We start from the raw sequence: 12,149 nt of genomic DNA, 5'->3' as shown, positions 1-12,149 counted from the left end.
TGGTGTATGCTCTGTGGGAACTCTCTCCCTTCTTTGGCTCTGTGCCTTCAGCTAGCAGTTTCCATGGCTATCATCATGGTGATATTCCTGTCTGATTTCTCCCTTGGCTATTGGATGTGGTCATCAGACTCATGGAGCAAAAATCTTACCCTGGTTTGGCTGGGGACCTGACTGGTCACCATTTCCAGCTCCTGCACAGATTTCTGTGCCCATGGTTCCTTGAGACTCAGGGACAGAATTGCAAACCAACTACATCCCCAGTTCCAATGAAGCCTCCCTTCCCTCTAAGTGACTCATGATCTACACTGATTGAGGCCCTTTCTTCCAGAAGGCTCCCAGAGACAGTGGGCACATTGCAAGAAAAAAAAAAAAAGAGGCAAAAGTCACTTGGAAATTACTGTGGCATTGGGATAAAATGTAAAAAAAAAAAGTGCAAAGTGGGGTTTGCCTCGCCAGGGAAAGAGTCTGGCTCAAATAAATGTCCCTCCAACCCATCTTCAGACAAACTGACTTTCCCCATGACGTGCTTCTCTCTCTGCTGGCTGCACATTGCTGCATGCCTAGATGCTTGCAAATTTGGGGGATTATCGTATTTGAAGGCAGAGTTTGGTTTTAAAGATTGGTACTCTACCATGAAGAGTGAGATGAGGCTAATTCTAACAGAGGTATTTTTCCCATAGTTTTTCCTATTTCTGTGACCGCACATCTCTCTATTTACTTATAAAGTGCAGCCCTCACCACGGTTATTAAATCGAGAACTTAATATTCTCTCCCTGGGAAAAGAAGCACTTCTTAGGAAAAAAAGGAATAGAACAGAGGGGCAAAAAAGGCAGAAAAGGAAGGAAATGTTCGAAGAAGTTCATAAAGCCTCAGATTTCTCTAGGGTCCCCAGCTGTGCTGTATGTTGTCCCAGCTGAACTCCAGATATTTCCGCTCTGCACATTTAATGCATTCAAGGAGAAATCAGAGCGGTCGCCTTGAGCGTGCTTTGGGCCAAGTGTGTATGTCCTACCTCAGGACAGCCCTGATCCCTGAGGTTCTGCTCCCTTTGATCTTCCTCCTTACGGGACTGAGGCTGAACACAAGCTTTCCGGAGCTCGTTATGGCTATCTGCCCATCAGCGTGTAAACTGATGGATGAATCTTATGATGCCTCGTGGTCTCTGTGGTCTGGAAGCCATGTCCTCTACTGGACCTTTCTGTGTTGAGAAGATCGAGGGAGTGACCTGATAGAGCTCTGTCGGGAGGCTCAGTGATGGGCATGGAGCAGCTCCCAGGACAGTGGGCACGGCCCTGATACTGGAGCTCAGGGAGCATTGGGACCCCGTTCTCAGCCATAGCGTTTGGGTTTGAGTGGTGCTGTGTTGGACTCGGTGATCCCATGGAGTCCCTTCTGACTTGGGATATTCATTAAGGGGAAGAAAAGCAGCTCTTCTCCAACAGCCTCATCAACACTATGCCTTGCTGTCCTTTGGAGGCCCATGTTAAAGGGTGGCCATGCACCAATAGCACCAAGGCAGCCCCAAGTGGCAATTAATCCAGAGCAGTAAGAAGGGACTACCAGGCACACTGCCTCAGGAGATTGGTTTATTAATCCCAGCCACTAGCACGAAGCCAGGTTTTGGTGAGCCATATCTGTCACTAGAAACCATTGCTGCAGTCTCCCTTTGCTTTATGTTCTTAATGCATCTCTGTACAGGGTTGTCCCTGTGCAGCAAGGCAGAGCAGAGCCATGTGCCACAGCACCTCTGTCTTGAAAGCTGGCTGGGGGCTCTGCAAGGTGGGAAATTCCGTGCATCACTGCAGTAATATTTTAAGGCAAAGCAGAAGTGTAATGGACTGAATATCTGGCATGCATAATCTGTGTACTTCCTCAACTGAGATGCAAGGGCCTTGACTGGTGGTTCCATGCACGTGGTTTACCTCCACAAGTAAAGATGTGAGCTGCTATGGTGGTCAACCAAACATCCATCCTCTTGTCTTTGGGCTCTTTACTACCCCTCAGGGGGGTTCGTGCCCTTATCAAAGGACCATCTCTGTATGCTATGCCCTGTGGTTGCTTACTGTGATGATGAAGTTTATAGCTCAGATAAAAAGCCCTGTCACTTACCAGCTAATAAATGACCCAAAGCAGTATGTCACTTCTATTTGCAAGAATTCTTCGCTTTAACTATGAAGAAAACTATTCCTGAACCAGTATTTGTGCCTGCCTTTCTATCTGTATGTCTTCAAGAGCAACTTTTACCTTGACCCTTTCTGCCAGCTCTGATCTCCAGCAAAGAAGGGAAATCTAGAAAGGCAGTTAAATGGCACCACGTTTTGGTTTTTTTTTCCCCACAAGTATGCATCCATTTGTATGCGTTCTAGATTTCTGTGAGTGCTCAGACAACTTGTCCCCATGCAGGTTTTCCTCCAGCAACTTCGAACCATTCTTTTTCCATTGACTTCAGGGGCAAGAGCTTGATTGGAGGCAAATAAAGAAAGCAGAAAGAAAGAAAGCAGAAAAGAAAAAAAATAAGTGAAAAGTGTAGAATTCCATTTCTTGGAATTGGAGTGATTTTTGTGTTCAGATAGAAATCTGTCAGCATTCTGCTCATTGCTTCGTGATTCTGCTTTGAAAATGCTTGAATTCAGTGGAGATAGCCAAAAGCTAACCACTGCAGAAGCAGTAACACTGAGAGCAGCTGACTCCAAGGGAAGAAAAACTGCTTGAGAAGGACGTTATTCAAGATATTCAAGAAATGTTGACTTTCCCTCTGGTTTTGCCAGGGACTTTCTGAATGATTTTTGGTGTGTAGTTAATTGGAGAGTTAAGATGTACCGTGCTATGACCTGAACCACAGCAGTTCAGTCCGAGGTTTCAATTCTCTGGAACAGAGAAAATGGAAAAATAGCTCATCCAAAGCTCAGTTTTTCTCCCAAGGATTTATATCTTCTTCCTGACTTGCTTATAGGCAATAGAAAGGGAAAGGTGGTTTTGAAGCACCTGAATTTGGCAACAAGTAATTGTGGCGTTTTGATGAGCTCCCTGTGCTGTTCTGAGATCCAAACTTGCAGTAGAAGTAGAGTCAAGAACTGAGTGAGAAGAACTGAATTTGCACCTGATAGCTTAAGTGTTTTATTTAGGCGTGAGTTGGATGGTTGCTACAGGGTAGATGCCCATAAGTGTGATTATGAGACAGATGTGAAGGATCTGTGTGGCCTCTCTTTTCTTCTTTCTCCTTCCTATGCCTGATTTACTTATTCCAGATAGCAAGAAACATACTTTGCTATATCTTTGATCAAGCCAAGGGAAAGGATATAGTCTGTCTCAGAGCTTTCAGGTACCTAGCAAATAGCAATATAATGGGAATCAATGATAGAAAACTAACGTGTCTTAGCTTTACTTCTCTTCTACCGTTGATTAGAAGTCTACAGGATGTCATTGCATAGTTGGAGGAGGAGGTCCTGGAGTCACGCCTCAACATATTCTGTTCAGATCCACACATCCACCAGCATTTCAGCTATTTTGAGAAGCTGGCCTCTTAGCAGGAATCACTGAGTGCAAAAGAGACGGGGAGATCTGCTGATAATTAAAAGTGCTGTGAACAGTAGAAAGTGTTGTGAAAGGGTTCAGTCCCTTACCAGTATCAAATTGCGTAAATCAGCCTTGGCCAAAAAAGTGAAATAACAGCTCACTTCCTAAAATGGAAATATCCCAATGTTTTTCCTGGCAAAGGGCTGCTCTCGGGGGCAAAATCAGCAAGCGGACGGCGGTGACGGCAGAACATCCCTTGCCACTGCTGGCCTGCATGGTGCAAGGGAAGCAAGAAAGCAGTGTTTGCCATAGATCTCCTGACAAGTAGCACAGAACTTTGCACTTAAAAGAATACCATTCTTTTAGCTGTAACTGGCAACTAATAGCCTCCAGCCTAAGTGGTATGCCTTTCTTTTGAGGAAGCTAGTGGTTTCTGGCATGCAACCTCATACAGCCGTTAGTCTCCCTGCTCATGATGCTCTGATGCCCCTAGAACTTAACAAATGTTTTGGGATTATTTAGTGCAGCAGATAAAACTGGGAGCTTGGGAAGTCCTACAGTTGGAATTTATGTGCACAGTCTTGCATCATACTGTAGACTTCAGCAGTAAAGGACAGGCATGTGTCCATCTCTGCAAATCCATTGTTGGACTTTTCACCATGGTTTGGTCCAACAAGACCAGAGCAACTAACCTCTCTCTCTGCTTGAGATCTAAAGATGCAGGTCTTTCTGGGTTTTAGTTGATACCACTCTCATCGTTTTTAGCCCTGCCCTGAGGTTTGGGCAACCTGGCCTACACAAAGTCAGGGAGAATGTCTTGTCTGCAGCTATCTATCGATCTTTCAGCCTCTGCCTTTGCCACATGGCATTTGTCCTGATGTTTGTTCCACTGTATCTAAGCATTTTTATCTACATAAGGGCTAGAATTGTGATGTTCCCCATAGTCTTAAGTTCTTGATCGTGCTCTTATTTTTGCTTTACTTTTCTTTGTTTATTCTTTGCCCAGCCCTTCATTTCTTCAGAAGTTTCTCTGTCCCACACATTTTCTTCCCAAAAGTTCCCCGATGGTGTCTGACTGTGACCACCTGCTGTCTTGGCTTTATTGGGACCCACTGGGTTGTCAGGCACGGCTGTGCAACTGAACCAGAGCAAGGTTAGCCAGTTGGTGAGCTCCATCCTTTGCATGGTGCACATTTACTCCTGCCCTGAAAATTAAAGTAAAATACAAGCAAATCTGAGCACGTACAGATCTAATCCAGGTTTGCTCATCTGAGTGATCATGCAGCGTAGCCTTAGTCACCATTACATGCAGAAAACTGGATGGCTTCTTAGATGCTGCTTCAGCCTTTTTTTCGTGGACATGGAAAATGCTTTTTTCAAGCTCTGGTTCTAAAGAGCCCTGGTGTCTTTGTCTTCTGCTGTGCCTGTTTTGAGAAAGCCTTGGAAAGCTCATTTGGAAAGACTGACTTGGCTGCCATGAAAAAAGGTATGCATGAAGATCAACTGGAGAATGAATGAGGACGAGCTATTTCTCGTGGCCCAATTGCTTTTGCATGTTTTCCTGTGCTCAGTTCCAGGTCAGGCTGCTGCTAGCAGAGCAGAGGCAGGGATGGCAGGATAAACAGGAAGCACGTGGCTGCTTTGACATTATTGTTCCACTTACTTTAAGTTCAAGGATCGTAAACAGGGAAATTTGCTCCAGAAGAAAAATCAATGGAGTCATCATTCGCATCTCAGCCTGGTTATGGAGGTCTGTGGATTAATACGTGGTTGTGTCTGTAGGTGCAGGTAGATACACACACATTGCATAAAGCCAAGGTGGTTCTTCTGCAGTAAAAACAAATGAAGTCTTGCCGTGATTCGTGCTCTATTCATGAGCATTTGCAGATGTGTCTTCCAGCACAGTGCCAGCCAATGAAGTTGGCTGGCAGAAAAGTGAGGTTCAGCTGTTGGGAGGCCCAAATTTTATCTGCCCATGCTCCATGGCAGACTTCATTCCAGCACTGCAGCAGAAAGTGGTTCAAATTGTGTCAGCAGCCAAACCAGAATTTCTGCTTTAAAAACAAGAGAGGCATCTGATGGGATTCGCTTTTGCTCTGCTTTCTTCTTCTTTTCTTTCAAGAATAGGAAAATTAGGAGTGAAAACCACTGTGGTCACAAGGATAATGAAGCTGCCCAGCTTTACTAAAGGATGCAGGTCTGGGATCTGCCTCAGTGATCCTTGGGATCACCTTACGAGTTTCTACTACTTGCTCAAATCTTAAGTTTTATGGAACTGGATGTTCCTTTCATTTATGGAGAAATTCCCACTTGGTGGATACCTTGCCTGGGGCAAATTCCCCCCTTTTTCTGTGCCTCTCTAGCTTGTCAGCTCTGAGCTGGGTTGTAGCCCATCAGCTAGCTTTGGATTTGGTTGTTTTCATTTCTGTCTTCCTTGGCACAGGAGGGACAGAAGCCATGACTAAACTTTTCTGGCGTTAGTGCCAGCACAATCATGTGAGAGGTTCGGAGGCTGAAGAAAATGCTGCAGAGTTACATCTGAAAAGAGAGATTTACAGCTTCTTGCACGTCAGGCTGTAGATGAAGGGGAGTAAACTAAGGCAAAATTCAGGCAAATGCCATTGCTCCTCAGCAGGCACAAAAAACACCCAGTGCTTTCTGGTACTGGACAGAAGTAGCAGCATGGCTTTCAGAATGGAAAATTAGAGGGCTTGCACTTTGATGGCTTCAAAATTTGAGCTGAAGATTCAATCTGTAGTTACCATCATACATATATATGTTTTAAAAATACAGCAGTTACATGCATTTTTCAGAATGGATGTTGCTCACTAGAAGCAGTTGTTGTCTTCCCTTACAAATTAACAAGGGCGTGCTCCAGAGCTGTTGGTAAAGCTTGTTTCCTCATTGTGCTTCCCCCAGTGAGGCCTTGGGCATCACTTCACCCTTGTTCCATGGTTTCCTTTTCCTTCCCACTCTGAGAAAGTGGAGTCACAATTTGTGGGGCAGTCCTGGTGCACCCAGAGCTGATACAGAAACACTGGTGGAGCAAAGAGATCACTTTGCTCCCAGTCCATCACTCAGCATCAGTACTTGCACCCCTGTGATGGACGTGGTCCAGCTGCAAACCTACAAAATAAGCATTGCATGTCCCTGCTTGCTGGTGGCCTTTCTAGGACTGAGCTCTTCCAAATTGCTTTGGAGACGTCCAGAGGAACGTGTGGTGCATGCTAGCAGCACTGGGCTCTGGCCTGCTGCCTGTTGTCTGTGCTCTCTGCCTTTTCTTCATGTTTTCCTACAAACAAATGAAAGGTTTGTGAAATTGCCATCCCTGGGCTTCCACATTCAACCAGTTCACACCTCTGCTTCTTCCAGCTGAGCTCAGCTCAGGCCATAGCGAACGTTGCGGAAAGCTCCAAGCTTTGCTAAAAGAAAGGATAAATTGGGCTGGTGAGGGATCACACAGGACCTTATTGTGCATTAATTCATGCAGGTCCCAAATGGGGATACAGAAAACCCACGTCACCCCATGAGCCCTGCCTTGCTGGATGACTTTCTCTCTACTACGTGGATGGAAGAGGGCTTGCCTTGGTCCCCTTACCTTACTGTGCACTGGATGCTCATATGCAGGAGCACAGAACAACAAGTATCAGCTTGTAAGACTAGAAGTTTCTTGTAAAAAATGTAAGAATGTAAATAGAAGAACAAGTTTCTTCTTGTACTTTCTTTTTTTCTTCTCTTTTTAGACCATGTGGGTCCAAGCGGAGGTGCAGAGCCACGTGGAGGGTGGATAATTTGAGTTTTGGACATAGAGCATCATGGGTGGTGCCTTGGCCAGCTGTGTGCTGAGGTCAGCCTGGACTTGGACATCTTACGTTCTGCTCTTTGCCTTCTCCTTTTGTCCCCCTGAGCACACAAGAAGACCAATCCTCTGTCACCCATCCGGCACAAACAGAGAAGCAAATCCAAAAAGCATGTGAGTACCTTGTTATCGTATTCACTTGATGAAACAAACTGATAACAGCCCTAAATGAAAGGCATCTCCAGGGGGAGGCTTGCAGCCAGCAAAAGCACACCTAACTTTTTCCCTCCCACTTGTGCCAGTGTTTGATTTGGCAACCTGTGCTCATTTTCAGAGCGTTAAGGAACTGAATTAAATAATTGAATCTTTTCCTTTGCTAACGTTGTTCCCTGGTCTGCTGCCAGGCTCATATTGGGAGAGGGAGCAGCCACAGCTTGAAGCAGCAGAAGTACTCAGCATTCAGTTAGCTGACCAGGCTGATCACGTCCCCCAACCTCCCTGAGGCTGGGGGTCCTCCAAAGCACCTCTATAAGCTGGGCTGGGTGACTTTGGACAGCCTGCCCATGGCAGCAGTTGGGACTGGTGAGTTTTGGAATTCCATTTGCCCTAAATCATTCTATAGTGCTATGATTCTATAACGAACAATCAATTTAGGTTGTGGTTTACCCTTTAGCATCCCCTTATGCCCCCAGCACCCCATGTTCCTGCCTAAACATACACACTGGAGGAGCTGGAGGAAACCCAGGAGCACAGGTCTCTCCGCTTCCCAACCACATCCATGTTATTGCTTTCTGTCCACATGCCAGCTCATCACTCAGAGAGCTTTTCTTCCTCCCTGGGAGACAGCAGGTTCAGCCTGAGGGCAGGTTTTCGCTTAGGAAGGATGGATGATCACATATCTCCATGTGCCTTTGCAAAAAGGCTCTTCAGCAAAATCACAGCCACTAAGTTGTGAGGTGTACGTAAGCTTTCACTAGTTTTTTATTTTCTTATTTAAACTGTATCATACAAAATCTTATTTTCTTGAGGTGTAGGGGCTGGAGAATTCTGATTTGCAGCTCTGAACTGGTTCCCTTCATGCAGGGAAGATTTTTCCAGTGCATCCCAGCAGCATGGGGCTACCAGCCAGCTCCGCGCCCTTCGGCCGCCAGGAAAGTCAGGCTCTCATGCCTGGCTTTTATTTGCTGTGAAATATCACCCGAGCCTTTCTGCTGAAAAATGAAAGGGAAAACAGCCAAATGACCAAGCTTTTGAGGACACGTTTTCAGCCCGGTGCTCAACCTTGTGCTGCTGGGAGGAAAGCAAAAGGCCTCACTGCAGCTCTTCCCATTGCAAAGCCCCCAGGGAGGGTCCCCAGGAAATCAGAGGGGACAAAGCCAAAGCAGAGCCTGGGGCATCTCTCTTCTGTGCTCCACGTGGGTGACATGAAGCATCCAATCCACATGTGCAGCCCAGGGAGCATGGGATGCGTGACCAGGGCTTTGTTAATATGTGACCAAAGGTTTGATGGCAGTGACAATTTTAGCAAAATTCATTAAGACAGAAATGAAACCCAGTCTGTGCTCATGTCTAGCCACATGTTTCTCTACCCAGGAAAGCAGGACCCCAGGGGGTCTGAAGTGTGCTGTGTTGAAAAGGTACAAAAAACAGCCATTACACGACTTAGATTTCCCTTAATTAACATTATACGTCACCCCACGTGTCTCCAGCAATGACTAAAGTCTGATTTGACCGTGCTTGGCTTTCTGTAAGCACAGGCAGGTGGTCTCTGTTGCAAGAAGGTGTTTGGCACTTCTGTGAAACATGAACGACCTCATGGTATGGGAAAGCTTCCTGCAGAGTCTGGTGTACATGAAGTAAGGGAAAAAGATGATAACTGGAGGAAATTAATAGAAGTTCTGCCTGGGATCAGTTGGTCGCTATCCTTGAGTTTCTGGAAAACAACACATCCACGGGCTGAGAGGGCTATTATATTATGGATATAAATACAGATATGGATATATTGTTTATTATATAGAGAGTTTTATATATATATATATATATATTATATATCCAGCAGTGGGGATGCAGCAAGCATACAATGAGAAAAAGCAGAAAGGAGAATGACCCCGTGCCAGTGTTACAAGCAGCTTCCTGAAAACAGCTTGCAGCCAGGAAAACTGCTGGATCAAATCCCTCGGAGGAGGAGAAAGTCCAGGGTAACGTGGTTTATTTTGTGTCTTTCCAAAGAATAGATCATGTGAGCTGGAGGCTGTCCTGGAAAAGGTGCATCCCTAGGATGTCAGTAGGGTACAGGCAGGGAGGGTCTCGCCCCTCGTGATTTATGGTGGAACTGAATCCCTCTGGGTCTTCATCAAAGTCCCGTAGAGGAGATTTCCAATTGTTCGCACACCTGAAAGCTTCCCTGGCAGCTGGTAGCCCTGCAAGGATGCAGTGAGATTTGTGCAGTTGGCTTCAGAAGGGGTCTTAAAATATTTTCCATTTGAAAACAGAGTTGTTCCTCCTCTTCCCTCCCCACCCATCCCACTCTGATTCAGCAGATCCTTGTTTGCCTGTGCTCAAAACCATCCCGCTGTAGCTGAAATCCATTTTGGTTGACCTTAGTGGGGTTTAAATGCAGCCTTATTAGCCCCCAAGGTCTCTGTAAGCCATCAACCATTGCCAAAACACCCCTGTGGAGACAAAAGAAAAACAGAATACAAAGCTTCCAGCTTTGCACCAGCCAGTTGTATTGGTGAAAGTTGCTTGTTTCATGCTACATCCCATCTAAAAAAACATTTTACATCTCTTCTACTCCTTGCCAACAGCCAGGTCTTCTCTGGACAGGAGAATGAGGACCACTGGTGACCATCACCAGATGAATCATAGAATCATAGAATGGCCTGGGTTGAAAAGGACCTCAAAGACCATCTAGTTTCAAGCCCCCTTCTATGTGCAAGGTCGCCAGCCACTAGACCAAGCTGCCCAGAGCCACATCCAGCCTGGCCTTGAATGTCTCCAGGGATGACTTTTGTCCTTCTGGACCCCAAAGCTCAGACTGTATCTGACTCGCACAGCATTGGCCGTGGTTGGAGCTGGATTGATTTTCCAGCTGTCGTGATTCTTCTTGTTGGGCTGCAGGAGGTTTAAGAGGTGCTCAGCCTCAATTTCTCCCAAGCATGTTTCTTGGCTCTCCTAAGGCAGAGACCTCACCAAACCCAAATCTCCCTCACTGCAACTGAGTGGGCTTTGCTGCTATTTTCCACCCAGCCTGGGACCCTCCTGAAACACCACACCAACACGGGCACAGGAGTTTCTCCTCCATTCCAGGCTGAAAGCAAACCAGAGCATTGCCTCACTCTTTGTTGGAGTCTGTCCTTGATATTGAGGTAGGATAAGCTGTTCTTAAATTCATGCGAGAGCGGAAAGGTGATGCTTCCCTGGGCCATACTACCTGGTGCTCCTTGTTACGAGGATTAAGTTTGTGTTTTTAATAGGAAATATGTTTTGGAACTGTAAAGTCTGCCTGCAGCCCATTTCCAGCAGCTTTTCAAATTGCTTTACGTGTCCCTGGCGGCCGGGCTGCTACCATCCCTGCACTGATTGCAAACAGGCCGATAGCTTGGGCGCCCGTCTCTTTCCCCACTTGCTGGCTCTGCTCTCACATCATGTTTCTCATTCCTCAGCTCTTCCAAAGTGCATCGGCTCCACTCCCTCTGCCCTGTGTTTCCACGCTCTCGGCCCTTCTTGTGGATGTCCTGCCCTGACCTTCCAGGGTTTGGCTGCTCCTGGCCCCAGCAGGATGCAGTAGTGCTGGTGATGAGGTGCCTGGGAAGCAGAGTTTCACCTCCGACATGGGTGATGAGCTGCAATGTTTGGGTTTCCCTGCAGGACCCCTTGGCTGTGTTGAGAAATAGAAAGGGTCTCTGCTGCAGAAGGGCAGAGAAGTAGCTCTGCATTCCTGGAGAAAGGGGCTGAGTGCCCTGTTTTGAGGAGCATCTCTGCAGCATGTCTCTGGTTCCCACGCTAATGAGAAACAGCTTGAAGTGTGCCTAAGCCTCACTTGCCTTTCTCACATTTACAAAAGATTAGCAGGGCTTGGTTCGCCTTGGAACCTTCCAGCAAGGCATCAGGAGGGAGAGCCCCTTACCCATGTTGCCTCATTAATAAAATCACTTCCAGAAACTGCAGTGCAGGTGGGCTGGCCGTCTCCAAACAAGGGTTTGATTTTCTTGGTCATCCCATGTTGGCATCACTGATACTACCTGCATGGTTTTCTGGATCTGGCCATGCATCCCACCTCTTCCACATGAGCTGTCTCCCACAAGGACAAATACAGTCCCATAGATGTCTCAGCTATTCCCAGGGGATGGTTAAGAGACCTTACCAGTGACCTATTCCACATCCAGATGAGGAATACTGGGCTTCCTGCAGGGTTCCATAGGATCATTTGAGTTGGAATGAATCTTTAAAGGCTATCTGGTCCAACTCCCCTGCAATGAACAGGGACATCTACAGCTCCATCAGGTGCTCAGGGCCCTGTCTAGCTTGGCCTTCAATGTCTCTAACACTGTCCTCATGGTGAATGCCTCCATGTAGCATCCCGCATTCTGCATGAGCCCAGCATGAATCACAATAATGTTAAACCTGTTGGCTCTGTTGGCTAAGTTCTCCTTTATTTCCAATATGCCTGGACTTCAGAACAAGAAAAGAAGCAGGGCAAGCATCAGTAGGAACTACCTAATGTACCTTAAGCCAAAGGCTTTGTGACAAAAGCACCTTTCCCAGAGCTAGAGCCATTCTTACCCGATGCACAGTTTGCCATGTCTGCTGTTTGTAGTTTCCTCCAAGTTTA

General features: G+C 46.5%; 1 long non-coding RNA gene across 5 annotated transcripts in view; it reads left to right on the top strand.

The window, feature by feature from the left end:
• LOC116236042 (uncharacterized) overlaps nucleotides 1-12,149 on the top strand; it is a 29,510-nt gene that overhangs the window by 10,116 nt on the left and 7,245 nt on the right. For 3 of the 5 annotated variants that reach the window (XR_016468476.1, XR_016468474.1, XR_016468473.1), the window contains 3 exons: nucleotides 7,260-7,489; nucleotides 7,720-7,897; nucleotides 9,372-9,513. This is a non-coding gene — a long non-coding RNA (uncharacterized LOC116236042). The remainder of the gene's footprint in view (nucleotides 1-7,259; nucleotides 7,490-7,719; nucleotides 7,898-9,371; nucleotides 9,514-12,149) is intronic. The other 2 variants (XR_016468475.1, XR_016468477.1) reach the window with 2 other exon arrangements.

This window comes from Phasianus colchicus, chromosome 7, assembly GCF_987193195.1.
Source record: "Phasianus colchicus chromosome 7, bPhaCol1.hap1.1, whole genome shotgun sequence".
NCBI classification, from domain to species: domain Eukaryota; kingdom Metazoa; phylum Chordata; class Aves; order Galliformes; family Phasianidae; genus Phasianus; species Phasianus colchicus.
This window is presented reverse-complemented; position numbering and strand designations above follow the sequence as displayed.